The sequence below is a fragment of the Saccopteryx leptura genome, chromosome 4, assembly GCF_036850995.1.
Source record: "Saccopteryx leptura isolate mSacLep1 chromosome 4, mSacLep1_pri_phased_curated, whole genome shotgun sequence".
Lineage (NCBI taxonomy): Eukaryota > Metazoa > Chordata > Mammalia > Chiroptera > Emballonuridae > Saccopteryx > Saccopteryx leptura.
The window spans coordinates 67,353,204-67,371,242 of record NC_089506.1 but is presented as its reverse complement, the minus strand read 5'-3'; positions in this window follow the sequence as shown (position 1 = coordinate 67,371,242).

Below are 18,039 nucleotides of genomic sequence, written 5' to 3'. Positions count from 1 at the left end.
TCTTTTATGGTATAGAAACATAAAGAATACTTACTTATTTATACTCTGAGGCCCACATTACCCTTAAACCAAAACTAGACAAAAACATTACAAATAAATAAAACCAAAGACCGAAAATGTTAGTAAACATAGATGCAAAAGTTCTCAAGAAAATATTAACAGCACAAATCAAAAATATTTAAAAAGTAATTATACAACACTATCAAGATTTATCTCATGTATGCAAAGCTAATTTAACATTTAAAAGGCAATTAAGGTAATTTGTTGCATCAACAGACCAAAACAGAAAAATCTTATGATCATATCAACAGATGCTGTGAAATTATTTGACAAAAGCCAATACTCATTCATGATAAAATAAGAAGGACTCAGTAAACTAAGACTAGAGAATAATTTTCTAAACCCACTCCCATAATCCTACAGTTAATATATACTTAATGGTGAGAAACTCAAAGCTTCCTCACAAAGATCAAAAGGCAAGGATTACCTCCCATTGCTTCTATTTAACATTGTATTGGAAGTCTGTCTTAATGCAATTAGGTACCAAAAGAAAAAAGAGATATACAGGTTGGGAAGTTAAGACATAAAGTTATATTTTTCACAGATGAGATCAATAGGTATGTAAAATAAATTTAAATAATAATTTAAAATGAACTAATAAATGTCTATTGCAAGAGAGAAGGCAAGGTAAACATAGTCCATTGTTATTCCATATTCCAGAAATAAACAACTGAAATTTGAAATAAAAAATATGTCATTTATAGTAGAACCCATAAAATGAAATACTGTACTTAAGGATAAATCTACCAAAATGTGTATAAGACCTCTATGAGAAGAACTATAAAACTCTGATAAAGAAAATCAAATAACTAAATAACCAAAGAACAATTTTATGTTTGTGGGTAGAAAACTCATTATTTTCAGGATGTCTTCTCTTCCTAATTTATCCTAGAGGTTCAATGCAGTACCAGTGAAAATCTCAGCAAGTTATTTTTCAGACATCAACAAACTGATATATAAGTTTATATGCAGATGTATAAGACCTAAAATAGCCAACACCATACTGAAGTAAAAAGTTGGAGCGTTAAAACTACCCAACTTCAAGATTTTAAAGACTTACTTCAAAGTTATAGTAATCAAGACATTGTAATATTAGTGAAAATAAAAAAGACAAATAGATCAATGAAAAAGAATATAAAGCTCAGAAATGGACACACAGAGAAGTTGTCAACTGATATTTTTTAAAAAAGAGTAAAGGCAACACAATGGAGCAGAAATAGTCTCTTCAACAAAGGGTACTGGAACAGCTGGACAGTCACATGCAAAAGGTATGCAGACACAGACTTTACACAAGGTGGGATTCAGCTGGTTCTCATTGGTTCAGCAGAACCAATACATAAGTTTTTGTTGAGTTTGGCAAACTTGTTGTTAAAATGGCACTTGTTATCAGCGTTTTGTCTAAGGTGGGTGCCTGGGCATGAACTGACATGGAGAAAACTTAAATGCATATTACTAAGTGAAAAAAAAAAACAATCTAAAAAAAAAGTTTATATTCTTATGATTTCAAAAATAAGGCATTCTGGAAAAGGCAAAACTATAGAAATAGTAAAAAAATCAGTGGTTGCCAGAAGGAGGAATAGAGAGATAAGAATAGGCAAATGTGGAAATCACAATTTACATTTCTTATTCCTTTTTAATGTTCATTTGCACAACAGTGTATTCTAACCACCCATAATAATGTTCATTCTGTCCATAGGTGAAAAATATTTGACAGAACTATGCTTGTAATATTTACTTATTCATTTTATAAAACTCATTATACCTTTGATGAAATACTACATTTTAATTCTTTTACCTTTGTTACTTCTGTGAATAAACATATAACATAGAGAAAAGGTGCCAAACAACCCAGGGGTGACAAGCTGTCATTTGGTTCAGCTTTGTGTTACACATAAAATTTCCCTGAGATATTATGAGTACACTGGTGTTGTTTGAACAGTGAAATCAATAGGAAGCTAGGACAGAATGAACCAATAGAAATATAGATTTCAAGGGCAATCTTATTACCCATTTCGAAGCCATAGAAGAATGCTCACAACTTTCCCATGACAAAGACATTTGTCATACACATTATTTGTCATACATATAATCTGCAAGCTTATGCCATTTATTAACTCAACCTAAAAAAATTCTTTCGTATTGATAAAATGAAGAAAATGTGTATTACCATTAATATTTTTTCATTAAAATTTTAAAACCCTTTCTTATAATCTAGTTTTGTGTACTTTTTTTATTGTTCTTAAGTATTCAATACATGAAATAATAAACCACCTTTTGGTATACCATTTTTTTATATTTAAAACAGTCATTAGGGCAAAGAACTAGTAGGTAAATTATTTGAATCCCACCACTGACTTTACACACTTCACAAAAATTAACTCAAAATAGATCAAAGACCTAAGCATAAAACACAAGCTGTAAAACTGCTACACAGTAACATAAGAGAAACTTAGGTGACCTTGAATGTGGCAATTACTTTTTAGGTACAACATCGAAGGCTAGATTAATAAAAGGAATAATTCATAAACTGGATTGTATTAAAATACAATCTGTAAGAGACGCTGTCAAGAGAATAAAACAATCCACAGACTAGAAGAAAATATTCACAAAAAATGCATCTGATAAAGGAATTTTATACAAAATATATGAAGAACTCATAAAACTCAACAATAAGAAAATAAACAACTTGATTTAAAGAGTGGGCCAGAGACCTTAACAGGTACCTCATGAAAGAAGATATACAGATGAAAAATGGTATATAAAAAGATGATCCATATCATTTGTCATCAGAGAAATGCAAATTAAGGCAACGATGAAATATTTCTACACCCTATTTTAATGGTCAAAAGTCAGAACACTCACAACACTAAAATTCTTGCCAGAATGTAGAACAGCAGCTATACTTATTCAATCCTAGTGGAAACACAAAATGGTACAGCCACTTTGGAATATTGTTTTATGGGGTTTTGTTTGTTTGTTTGTTTGTTTTTAATAAAACTAAAGATATTGTTACCATATGATCCTGCAATTGCTTTCCTTGGTGTTTACCCAAAGGAATTAAAAACTATGTCCCCTCAAAAACTTGCACACAGGTTAACTGTGGTTTTATTTATAATTGCCAATCTTGTTAGTCACCAACCAAGATGTTCTTCTGTAGATGAATGGATAAACAAACTGTTTTACATCCATATAATTGAATACTCTTTAACACTAAAAGAAAAACAAACAAACAAACAAACAAACAAACAAACAAAAACAACAAGCTATCAAGCCATGAATTGACATGGAGGAAACTTAAATGCATATTACTAAGTGAAAAAAAATCTAAAAAAAAAGTCTATATTCTTATTATTTCAAATATAAGGCATTCTGAAAAAGGCAAAACTATAGAAACAATAAAAAGATCAGTGGTTGCCAGAGGAGGAATAGAGAGATAAGCATAGGCAAAGCACAGATTTTTAAGGCAGTGAAACTATTCTGTATGTTACTATAATGTTGAATACTATTCATTATACAGTTGTTAAAACCCTTAGAATGTAAAACAAGAGTAAACCCTAATGTAAACTTTGGACTCTTTGTGATTACTGTGTCAGTAGAGGTTCAGCAATTACAACTTCATCTTTTTTGTGAATGATGTTGATAATGGGGGAGGCTAACCATGTGTGATGACAATGAATATTATCTGCAACGTTTTCTCAATTGTGTTATGAATAAAAACTGCTCTAAAATGATCTATTAAAATATTTTTGAAAATGTTGATATATCAATATGTAATAAATCAGAGTTGAACTGGAGTAGTCAATGGAGCAGGCATAGTCAAGGAATTTGGGCCCTTCACTCAGGCAACTTAATTTTCTTTCAGAATTTCTTGAGTCAAACCCATGCAAACTTCTTTTCTGTGATTATGAAGCATATTGACCATGCCCACAGTAATTGAACTCTTAGTGTATAAGATTACAACCTTTTCATGTACACAGCTCAGGGTGCTTGTACAAAGGGGATGTTTCTTGGTCAGACATGCACTTTCCAACAGACCCCAATAATAATTCAGATACTGTTTATCAGTGGGTGAGTGTATGTCTGCATGTAAAGGCATAGATTTGTACAAAAATGATAGCTGCTATTAGAAGCAGGTAATTCTCAGGGACCTCCTGAACGCCAGAGTAAATTTTGTCAATCGGTAAGGGTGTATCTGCTGCAATTGCCTGTCTGCAGTACCATAGCAGATCACCCAGAAGACATCAAAAACCTCATTTTAACCAACTCTCAGGATGGTGCCTACAACTGATGTGAAATAATGTTGACTTCTCCTTCTCTTCAGCCTAAATAACATTATGAAAGACCTGTCATTGAAAGAACTTTTACAAAAGTCCAATCACTAAGAGGATTCTAGATTTGATAGTTCTGGTCTATTCTTTTTAAATTGGAGAAGTGGTGATAATGAGAATAGATAACACAGAAGAATGCTAGAAACAACTAGATTATTGTATATATTTTTGTTGTAGGAAAACAGTCACCTAAATTTTTGTATGCTTTTGAAATATTAAAATAGACAAGTCCTCATAACCACAGGAATACCTGGAATAAAGTCTCTTTTTGAACTATTTCTTTTTACTAATTACTGTAAATTATACATAACTTACTCCTTAGGGTTGCTCATGATTAATTTTTCTTTTAAATGATGAAGTATAAATAACTCAAAACCACATATGGCCTATTATTTTATTACTAGTTTTCCTATTATAGTATCTCAGGAGAAAAATCAAGAGATAACACTTTGATCATTACCTGAAGAAACTGCATGTATATTAAGTGGCTTATAAATAAAATTGCAACACTACCTTGGTCAGGATAGGTCAACTCTAATAAAAATATAACTTATTTTAATATATTTGTGTAATAAAAGTATATATAATATATAATACAATATAATGTAATACCCAAATTACTGTGTAAGATAGGTTAATTGAATGTTGAGTTGGACATCTGGTTTTTTTGGTTTTTTTTCTGTCTTGAAGCTTTGTCTTTCTCTCAATTTTAGGGCTTCTTTCTAGTAAATCGACCCATAGATCAAATAAGGATGATGTACTGAAGTTGTTTTCACGAGACATCTACAAACTTTATACATCAACATTAGGAAATACTACATTAGGCTAAAATAAATAACTTAGCAAAACCTTAGAAAAATGTGACTGGCAAATATAAAAATATTCTGCATTTCTGAAACATAAAAGATATATACTGAGAAATATTAGCAATCTCTGCTACAAAGTCAGAAGGTTTGCAACACATACATGAATGTCAACTTTTAGTAAAAAGTTAGCAATTCATGTCTCTCTCTTCCGCTCCCGCAGCCGAGGCTCCATCGGAGCAAAGATGGCCCGGGCGCTGGGGATGGCTCCTTGGCCTCTGCCCCAGGCGCTAGAGTGGCTCTGGTCGCGGCAGAGCGACGCCCCGGAGAGGCAGAGCATTGCCCCCTGGTGGGAAGAGCCTCGCCCCCTGGTGGGCGTGCCGGGTGGATCCCTGTCGGGCACATGTGGGAGTCTGTCTGACTGTCTCTCCCGGTTTCTAGCTTCAGAAAAATACAAAAAAAAAAAAAAGTGAGCAATTCAGATATATATTACAACACATACATGATTTTAAAGGTATTGAAAATATTTAAAATAAAAATGTTCGTGAGCCTGGCGTGCAAGAGTCCCAGGTTCGATTCCCGGCCAGGGCACACAGGAGAAGCGCCCATCTACTTTCCACCCCTCCCCCTCTCCTTCCTCTCTGTCTCTCTCTCTTCCCCTCCCACAGCCAAGGCTACATTGGAGCAAAGATGGCCCGGGCACTGAGGATGGCTCTGTGGCCTCTGCCTCACGTGCTAGAATGGCTCTGGATGCAACAGATCGACGCCCCAGAGGGGCAGAGCATAGCCCCCTGGTGGGCATGCCAGGTGGATCCCGGTCAGGCACATGTGGGAGTCTGTCTGAAAAATGGGGGAAAAAAATGTTATTTATGGTTTCTAAAATTAGGATTAATTTGCAACACACATATATATTTTATTTAGATTTTCAACTAATAAAAGAGGTAGCAATGTAATACATTTAACATGTTAAATATTACCATAAAATGTTTTTTTGATGTCATATATATATATGACAGGAGTGGAAATAGTGGGACAGACTTGCACTGCCCAGTATCCACCTAGCAACTCCATCTGGGTCCGAAGCTCGAGTGTCAAGCTATTTTGAACACAGAGGCTGATGCACTGCAACGAGCTATCCTCAGCACCCAGAGCCATGCTCAAACTAATTAAGGTACTGGCTGAGGGAGGGGAAGAGGGAGAGAAAGGGGAGGGGCAGTAGATAGAAACAGATGGTCACTTCTGCTGAGTGCCTTGACCAGGAATAAAATGCAGGACATCCACACACTGGGTCAATGCTCTATCCACTGAACCAACTGGCCTGGGCCCTAACTGATAATTGTGTATAGTATATCAATACAATTTTAAAACTAAAAACTTAAAGAATAAGACTAATTACAGCTGAATGATAGCTCCTTGTTATAATTATAAAAAAACGTAATCTAGTTTTAAAATACACACACATATACATAAATACATATATATTTTATACATTAATGAAAATGCTAGAATTTCTCATTTCTATAAAATGCTACAATTAAAGAACATTTATTGAAATCTACTTTTTTCTTTCTTTCTTTAGTGAGAGGAGGTAAGATGGTGAGACAGACTCTCACATGCACCCTGACCAGTATCCACCCAATAACCCCCATCTGGGTTTGATGCTTGAATCAACCAAGCTTTCCTCAGTGCCTGGGGCCTATGCTCAGACCAACCAAGCCACTGGCTATAGGAAGAAAAAAGGCAGAGAAGGGGGACAGAAAGGGAAAGAGAAGCAGATGATCACTTCTCATGTGTGCCCTGACTGGGGATTGACCCAAGACATCCATACACTGGACCAGCGCTCTATCTGCTGAGCCAACCAGCCAGGGCTGAAATTTACACTTTTTGAAACAAATATTTATAGACCATTATTAAGCTATGTCATTGTTTTATGCCATTGTGGTATTTATTAAAATAGTTGTAGACTTCAGTGCTCAATGTCTAAAATTTTTATTGCATGATTCATGGGTTCACATAATGCAAATGATAACCTGCATACTTAATGTATAACTTGAAATAAATACATTTATAAATTGTGACTTAAATCAAATTTTGCTCTGGTAATTTATGGTTCCCAGAGTTTTTTACACATTTGTATGATAAGTCCAGACCTTTTAATTAAAATTCCCATCAGCAAAATTTTGCATATAAAAATATATTTTAAGAAGTAAAATAAATGAATATGCATATGATTTCTTTAATGTATATTTCTAGAGGGAAGGTGAGAATTATACTGTCATTAAGACGGTCATGATTTATATGACGAACCTGATATATATAATTTATATATTTACATGTTTAAATATTTTACATATATAAATCTTAATATATAGGATTTAAAAAGTTACAAATAATGATATGAGTAAATAAACAAGAGCATGTGTCAATAAACTTATTTTTTAATTATTAAACAATGCTTTATTTAGATTTCCAACTAATAAAAGAGGTAGCAATGTAATACATTTAACATGTTAAATATTACCATAAAATGTTTTTTTGATGAATAAATGAATAAATATAGAAAATTTTTATATCATTTATCTCTCTATTTATCATTGATTTTTTTAGTCAAAATGATAAAACTCCCTGAGTTCTCAAGAGAATTATAGCTGTATCATAGTAGAAATTATGATTCAAGAGAAATAATAATGTGGAAGGAGTGTGTCAGGGATTTGCATACCATGAAAATAATCATATTTCTCTACAAGATTCTAATGAAATCGCCTTCCTTGCATATATGCATGTTTTTGTATAATGTTTCATCTTTGTGAATCAAAGCACAAACTATAAATTTTAGTTTTCAGTGTTTTACAACATAAAATTTTATAAGGAATGATCTTATATTTATATATTTTGAGTTTTAGTTAAAGAGCTACCCATTTCAAACTTACTGAAAATATTTTAATAGTCATAGAAGGGTTTCAATTAAAATAGTAAGATGATCATGCAGATTTTATTTTATTTTCATATCAAATGTAATTAACTCAATATTAAAGTAGCTTATAAGAGAAGCATCAATTGATGATCATAAAATTAACTAATTCCTCAGATATTAAGAAATAGATGGTATCAAATGTACAGTAAAATGAAGGAGAAAATATAAATTGGAGATACAGTTGAGAGTCCTTATTTCTTTAGTGGATCAGTAAAAATTCTGGAGGCTATTTTTGCCTATCTAACAGCTGTGACATATCTACTGCTATGGTAATATTCAACATATATACTTATGTGTACTTTAAGTGTATACATTTGGGTTGCCTATGGATCAAGCCAAGTTGGAAAAGGAGCTTTGACCAACAGTTAAACTCTCCTGAAAATTTTTCTGCAATTATTTACACTCATAAAAACAATGTTTTCCCTCTATGATTTTAGTCTGTTGGCTTTGAGTTAGAACTTTTCTGCTATTTGTTCTACCTTAATATATTATATAATAACATCCTTGTTCTGAGTATATTTGGGACAGAATTTTTCACAGGTTATTATATATTTTAAAAATTTCCTTATACTTGCCCTGGCCAGTTGGCTCAGTGGTAGAGTGTCGGCCTGGCGTGCAGCAGTCCCGGGTTCGATTCCCGGCCAGGGCACACAGGAGAAGCGCCCATCTGCTTCTCCACCCCTCCCCCTCTCCTTCCTCTCTGTCTCTCTCTCTTCCCCTCCCGCAGCGAGGCTCCATTGGAGCAAAGATGGCCAGGGCGCTGGGGATGGCTCCTTGGCCTCTGCCCCAGGCGCTAGAGTGGCTCTGGTCACGACAGAGCGACCCCCCGGAGGGGCAGAGCATCACCCCCTGGTGGGCAGAGTGTCACCCCCTGGTGGGCATGCCGGGTGGATCCCGGTCGGGCGCATGCGGGAGTCTGCCTGACTGTCTCTCCCCGTTTCCAGCTTCAGAAAAATACAAAAAAAAAAAAAAAATTCCTTATACTAAACTAAATTGATTTCAAGATATTTGAAATTTTCCAGTGTGCTGATAGTATTCTTTTCACCTCTCTTGGATTTTTATGGAGTCATATTGAAATTTCATTTTTGTTATGAGTTTGGAAATAAAGACATAGGCAGAGGAGCAAGCACATTTGAATAATGAATGATCTTGTTTAAAAAGATACATATGGCCTGACCAGGCGGTGGCGCATTGGATGGAGCATTGGACTGGGATGCAGAGGACCCAGGTTCGAGACCCCGAGGTGTCGGCTTGAATGCAGGCTCATCTGGTTTGAGCAAAGCTCACCAGCTTGAGCCCAAGGTTGCTGGCTTGAGCAGTGGGTTGCTCAGTCTGCTGAAGGCCCACGGTCAGGAAACATATGGAAGGGCAATCGATGAACAACTAGGGTGTTGCAATGTGCAATGAAAAACTGATGATTGATGCTTCTCATCTCTCCATTCCTGTCTGTCTGTCCCTGTCTATCACTCTCTCTGACTCTCTCTCTCTGTCTCTGTAGAGAGAGAGAGAGAAAAAAAGATATGTATATTTAAAAAGATAAAATAAATGTAAGTAAAAGGATTAATATGTAACATGTTTCTTATAGCTTCATAGGTAGTTTTTGTAGATTTATTTTTAAAAAGTTGTCATGGTGTGATTAAATTATTTGTCTCAATAATTTTTTAAGGTTTATTTTAAAAATTAAATTTAAAATGGTGATATTGATCAATAAGAGTGCATAGGTTTCAGATGAACATTGCTATAGCATTTGAACTGTTGCTTTTGTTGTATATCCATCACCCAAAGTCAAATCATGTCTCCAAATCTGTAAAATAGCCCAAGTATCTATTGGATGAGTGGATTAAAAAGCTGAGATACATATACTCAATGAAATACTACATGACTGTAAAAAGAAGGAAATCTTACCTTTTGTGATGGCATGGATGGATGAAATTATGCTGAATGAAATAAGCCAGGCAGAGAAAGACAAATATTATATAATCTCACTTATATGTGGAATCTAATGAACATGGTGAACTGAGGAACTAAGTAGAGGCAGAGGCAGGGTTATAGGGAGCAGAGGGACAGCTTTCAGAGGGAAGGAGAAGAAGAGATGGGATCAGAAAAGGTGAAGAGATTCTTGAAATTACATATACATGATACACAGATACAGATAATAGGACAGCAAATCCCAGAGGGATGGGAGAAGGAGTAAGGGGGAGGGGCAAAGAGTGCATAATAGGAGACAAGACTGTGGGGGTGAAGGAGTTATACTGAGTGGGACACTTGAATCCATGTTAACAAAATAAATTAAAATTAATAAAAATTAAAAAAAAAACAAAGTCAAATCATTTTCTGTCACTGTATATTTGTCCCTGTTTACTCCCTTTGCCCACCCTTTTGCCCACATGGCCCTCGCCCTGGTAACCACTTCACTTTTATCTACATCCATAAGTCTCAGTTTTATATATCACCTATGTATGAAATCACAGTTCTTAGCTTTTTCTGATTTACTTATTTCACTCAGTATAATGTTTCCAAGGTCTATGCACATTGTCGTGAATGGCAATACAGTGGTCTCTTGTTTATCACGAGTTAGGTTCCAGAGTCCCCTACGATAGATAAAAATTAGCAAGGTAGTAACCTTATATTTATTTTATTATTTATATATATTAAAGGCTTTATAAACCCTCCCCACACTCTTATAAACCTTTCCCACACTTTTTTTTTGCTAATTTTACCATAAAAATTAAAATAGCAAATATATAAAAATTCCTACATACTGCAAAATCCCCCCAATAGAGCAAAAAATCTGAAATACAAAATTAGTTATCTACAATTTAAAAATCTGCGATACAGTGAGACCACAAAAAGTGAACTGCAATATGGCAAGGGACTACTGTACGTTATTATTTTTTTAATGAAGTTTTCTTTAAGATTTTATTTATTTATTTTTAGAGAGGAGACAAAAAAGAGAGAAAGAAAAGGGGAAAAGGAGCAGAAAGCATCAACTCCCCCTATATGCCTTCACCAGGCAAGCCCACGGTTTCAAACCAGCTACCTCGGAGTTCCAGGTCGATGCTTTAACTGCTGCACCACCACAGGTCAGATTCATGTCATCATTTCTTATGGCTGAGTAGTATTTCCATATATATATGTGCTACTCTTCTTTATTCAATCCTTATCAAGGGACCTTTTGGTTGTTTCCATGTATTGGCTACTGTGAATAATGCTACAGTGAATATGGGAGTGCACATGTCTTTATGTACCAATGTTTCCAAGATTTTTGCATAGATACCTAGTAGAGGGATTGTTGGGTAATAATAATAATCAATCTAACATTTACTTGTTTGCTGCTGAGCTTTGTGAGTTATTTATATATTTTGGATATTAACTCCTTATCGGAACTGTTGTTTGCATATATCATTTTCCATTTAGTTGGCTTTCTATTTGTTTTGTTGTCAGATTCTTTAGCTGTGCAGAAACTTTTTTTTTTTAGTTTGCCATAGCCCCATTCATTTATTTTTGCCTTTGGGATCAAATTCATAAATTGTTCTCTATGGCCAAAGTTTGTGAGTTTAGTACCTTTGTTTTCTTCTATGTAATTCATTGTTTCAGATTTTACATTTAGATCTTTGATCCATTTTGAAGTAACATTTGTGCAGGGGGACAAAATGTAGTCATTTCATTATTTTTCATGTGGCTTTCCAATTTTCCCAGCATCATTTATTGAAGAGGCTTTCTTTTCTACATTGTGTGTTTTGGATCCTTGTTGAAGATTATCCCATATGCATAGATTGAAAGCATCAACATAGTTAAAATGGACATTTTACCCAAAGCAATATGCAAATTTAATGCAATCCCCATAAAAAATCCCAATGTCATGTTTTAAAGAAATAGAACAAAAAATCACCAGGTTTGTATGAAACTATAATAAATCCTAATTGTCTCAATAAATTAAAATGTCATCTATGCTTTATTACTTCTTGTAATTTAGTCAACCCAAAGTCAAAAGCAACACTATGTATTTCTAAATGAGATTGTATTAGTTGTTATGAAACAAATTGGCATCTGAGTTTCAGCTATTTTTACTGCTTGATCAGTTCCTGTACTGTACTTCATATATGGAAAGTAAATACTTGATTTTATTGCCTGTGTACAAACTCCAGCCTCCTGCCTCATTATCAGTAACTAAGTCCTTCAGTTACATCGTCCTATTTAGCACTGTGCCTGGCTGGATTCCCTTTTAAGACTTCTACTTATAAGTGTATCTTTTATTGTTTTAGCATCAGTATGCTTTTGCTAGTGTTTGAAACTCTGTTTGCTATGTCTTGCTTAACTTCACCTACTTAAAAATCTTACTCTCTGGCTGAATTTATTATTGTTGCTTTTTTTTTTTTTTTTTTACCAACCGCAACTCAATGCTCACTACTGTCTTATGTTTACTTTGTCATATTATTTGCTATCATGTTCCCCAATAACTGATATGCTTCTTCTGGCACATACTCCTAATTATTCACCCTTATAATATTATATTTTAAATATTAAATTGTATCTAAGAATGAAAAATTATATTATTAAATATTCTAGTGCACTTCAAAAATCAAGATTAAGTAATAGAAAAATCATGCTAACATGTATGTACATTATAATCCAGACATAAAAAAATGATTATGGTGTTTTATAATAAGATGTATTTATAAAATTGCATTGTGCTTTTTGCAGCAAGAATTTTTAATGAGATTTTATAAGCTTTCTTTTAAGCACATTAAAAACAAATAAAGAGATTTCATTCAAAATGCCTTCTGCTATAAACTGGGGATTTTTTTCTCTTTTAGTCTAATTCTGATCTTAATTTTCAGCCAAAGACATTGCCTCCTTTAGTGATTCTTTTTCAATCCTTTCTTTATAAATAACACAAAGTATCTCTCTGAAGATAAAAATCTCCTGCTAAATGAATCAATGACCTTACTTTTCCTTATAACAAGGTTACTGTTTTACTTTGAAAATACTCTACTGTAATATTACTTAAACATAAAATGTATTTTAGTCTGCCAAAAACCCAAAGCATTTTTATTCTGAACAAACACTTAATATGAGTTATACCCTCTTAACATTTTTTTAAGAGCACAATTCAGTACTGTTAAATACAGGCACTATATTCTCTAGAATTTACTCATCTTGCATAACTGAAACTTTGCACCTCCACAACTTACTACTTATTTTACATATATACCAACATGATTCTTAGTAGCAGTTCATTGTGCCTCTGTGATTAATATTTGAAGATCAGTAAAACTGTATTTCCTATAGTAAACTTCAGGTGCTCTAAGTGAAATAGTTCAAATTTAGGGTGATATCCACACATTTATTTTATATAAGACCAAGGCAAACTTGTGAATGTTGCTAAATGTTGAGTTTGATATATTATGCTACACATTAGCTAGTCAATTCCATGACTAAGGACAGAAGATATAAGACTCCTGGGTCAAAGATAAAAGACTTTATATCTCATTGTGTAGTTAACAGCATGAGATCTATGATTGTACTAGCTCCCTTGGATCTCAAGTCCCTGAGCTAGAAGGAGGGTTTGAAAGGCCCCAAATGACCAAGGTTAATGTTATGTATACAGCTAGTTTGCATCACAGTTGAAGAACTCCAAACTAAGACTTTAGAATCTTTTTATGATAGGCTGCAAAGGAGCCTGCTTGACATTTGTACCAGAGAGAGCCGTTGTCATTATATTAAAGACTAATACTTTTTCCATTTGCTTCTGTAGAAACACTATCTACACAGTCCGTGAGTATTCACTGTGAACACATTCCTGTAAAGGTAGAAATATGGTCTGGAAAAAAAAGAATGGCTGATGCCATGTTTACATGACATGAAGAAACACAAAAGTCCTACCCAGGTAGCTCAGTTGGTTGGATCATCATCCTTATACGCCAAGGTTGTAGGTCAGAGGATTTACAGAAATCAGCCAATGAATGCATAAATAAGTGGAAAAACAAATAAATGTTTCTCTCTTTCTTCACCCTCCCCCCTTCTCTCTCAAATCAATCAATAATAAAATTTAAAAAAAGACCAAGAGGAACTGCCTTTCAACAGTGTGCATATTCTCTATGCTTCTATCAGAGCACATAATCTTGTACTGTAATTAACTATTCATTTATCTCTCTTCTTAATACGAATGGCTATTTATTCCCTTATTGATTTTGAATCTTGAACATCTAGAAATAAATTTTTTATAGTGAGTGATCAACATTACTAAATAAATAAATAAATATATTTTTTTCTTTTTAATTTTTCTATTGATTAGAGAGAGAGAGAGGTATGAGGAAGGGGAGAGAGAGAGAAAGAAGCATCAATTCATTGTTCTACTTAGTTGTTCCATTTAGTTGTGCATTCATTGGTTGTTTCTCTTATATGCCCTAACCAGGGATCAAACACATGATCTAGCTACCGAGCCAGAGCTTAATGCAATTTTATTTGATGAATTAAAATGAGTAAAATATAATAATTTCAGAACTCTAGCAATACACTAGCTTGACTTTCTTCATCTAGAGTAAGTTCTGTACTGAAAGTAAAAGGAAATAGAAAAGAATTTAGCATGTTATTTTAAAAGTTTTGAAAATTAGCAAACATATTTATATACAACAAAAGGTCATATAGTTATAAAAATATGAAAGAGTTGTAAATCTTGTTGCTGTTTTAGTTCTAAAGAAAGTGGTTACTTATGAAAGGGATTGGTAGTTGGTTGAGTGCTCTAATAACAATGAGATATCATTGGTTCATTTCCTGAATTTTAAGAACTAGCGAGAAGTCGTAAGTACTAAAAATACCTACACTGTATCCTCTCAGCTAGATTGAACAGAATACTTTACAGTCTTACCTTAGACTATCTTGCTTTTCTTCTACTACTGCCCTTCATCTAATCATCAGAGAAGACTGCATACATTATAAATATAGTGTACTTGTTCCATGGCCTGACTCAGAAAATTCTATCTTTACTCAAAAACTTAGCCTTTCTATCTCAAAGTCTAAATACTCCTAGAGACTTAGATGTATTTTTTTTTATTCTAGCTTCTCTGGAATTGGTATATAAGTCCCCCTCTTGGAATACATTATTATTGTCCTGAATTATTAATATTTGTCATATTTTTATATTATCCATTAGATTTCACATAGTAATAGCTCAAAAAATACATGGTGAAAACTCCAGGAAAACTATGTTCTACACCAAGTATATTCTTCTTTCTTTTAACTACAAGAACACTAGTATATGTATTCTAAAAAAATGTAAGTAATCATCAATTTGTCTATCCTATATTTTAAATATATTTGAATAAGTAAAAAATCAGATTTGTGTAAAGCTAAAATGATAAAAAGAGCAATAAATACTGTCAGTTCAGCTAAGTTATTCTATAATTTTTTTTGTTAATTCATTTAAAAACAAATTTTATTTAACGTTGTATGTAGAAAACAAGTTCAGTGACCAGTGACTTTTAAAGAATAATAATTATTTAAGTAATGTCTTCTATTTATATAAAAAGTGAAAGACTACAAATCAACCCTAACAGATATTTGAGTATATTTATAAAGTACAAATATTTAAAATATTAAATGATATTCAGTATTCTTATAATCTGTATATTACTCAACAGTCCAATAGAAATATGATACATATTATATACTATTCAAATACATAAGAAATATTTGTAGATAATAAGGTAAATTTAAAGTTAATTAATATTGCACAAATTGTTAATATTTGGGACTGATAGAAAAACATTGCTAAAAAATTACTGCCTTATCAAATTTTTTACCCCCAAAATAAATTCCAGATAGAGAATAGATTTAAATACCAAAAAGTTTTTTTTTAAATAAGTGACATAATTCATTATTCAAGTGAAGAAAAAATTTATCTGTGGCACACTTACACACACAAAGGCTCTGTCACACACATACACACCAAAGAACTCTTGAGTTTTCTAGGGAAAATACTATAATCAGAAATGATTGGATACAGTGACAGTATAATTAAACATTGACATTGAAGGAATAATCCCTCTCTTTTTTGAAGATATACCATGACAAATAAAGAATTAAAATCAACTGGAAATATACAATTGAAGATATCCAAATAATATTGAAATATATTCAACCCATTATCTGAGAAAAAAATTAAAAGTCAGGCAATATATAGAGATATTGACATTATAAGAAAAATACACACAGTGGCGGGTAAAACTGGTACAATTTGGGGAAAACATTGAAATTATTGAAAAATAGTAAATTATGTTTGATTTTGAAACTCTACTTCTACAATTTTATTTTATAAATTGCTAAGTACTTTGGAATTTGCTGGGAATTTAGGATTTATCTTTATTATATGCAGCTTAAGTGTCTGTTTGTCGCTGATAGCTTATTGGTTGCTTGCGTAACTGTACTGCCCAATGAGGTGAAGTTGCCACGGCTGAATGCAAATTGAGCGGGTCATGGGGAAGGTGAACATTTGTTTGCATTGGCAATCATCTGCTTTTGAAACAATTTAAGGCTAATGCAAATTGAGCGTGTCAGGGAGAAGGTGAACATTTGTTTGCATTGGCAATCATCTGTTTTACATAAAAACTACGTCTTAACATAATTTCTTTTAAGAATGCCTCCTAGAAAATACAGCACTGAAGAGGAGAGAAAAGGAGCTAAAGCTGCACAAAAACGGCTTTCTCGACAAAAAGAAACCACTGAGCAGAGAAAGACAAGGCTTGCTTCAGTCGCAGAGCAAATGCATCTTTCTTGGCAAAATGAGACTGATGAGCATAGAGAAACAAGGCTTGCCTCAGATGCAAGACAAAAAAGCCTGTCTTGACAAAATGAGTCCTTTGAAATGTACTGCCAGTGGTTTCCTTCATTGCACTCTACTTTAAGCAATTAAGCAAGTAGAAGGGGGAAACCCCGTGGGGCACTAAGCAAAGGGGCGTCCTCGCTGCCTGCCCTGGGTAATTCAGTTTGAATTAGCAGACACCTTTGCACAAATCATTTTAATTACAATTTATAATATCTAGAACAGCGGTCATTTTGTATGACCGCTGGGCTTTCTAGTAATTATATAATAAACTATAATTTATTATACATATACAAAATTTTAGTTTTCATCAGTAGTGGACATGCACACATAGAAACTCATGACTTTTTCAATTTCTAGATACTTACATTTTGTAAAGTTTTTTTATTGATTTTAGAGAGAGAGAGAGAAAGAGGGGAGAGAAACAGGAAACATCAACTCCTAGTTGCTGTAGTTAGATGTTTTTTCTAACCTTTTATTTTTATTGTAATTTAATTTTTTTTTTGCAGGAACCATTCTGACTAATCTTAACAGTATTATAAATGAATTACAGAATAGTAAGCCAAAGCACAAAGAGATTAAATAGCTGCGGAATTCCTGATCTTGGTGGTACATTAAAACAATATAGTAAAATTATTAATAATAAGAGATTTCTGAGTTAATCATGCACCGATGGGCCCACTACACTCCAAAAACACACCTGAAAAAAGGCACAAAACCCTCCTTTAGAAAGGGAATATGGGTGGATGGTTTGATGTAATTTGTTTAGAAGGATACACGATCAGTTACATGCTCTGTAACTCTGAAAAGGAAAGCTAGAAGACTGGGTATCAGAAGAGAATGAGCACAAAAAATTATTGAATATATTGTATACATAACAATATATAGTGGATTTATTTTTAACTAAATGATTATATGAAATGTTCCAAAAACTGTGCACATTATAAATATAAAAAAATAAAAACCAACTCAAAGAACACAATATTAATAAAATACCCTAGATTTTGATCATTATTATGATTGATGACTAATTGGTGAAAAAAAGAAAAT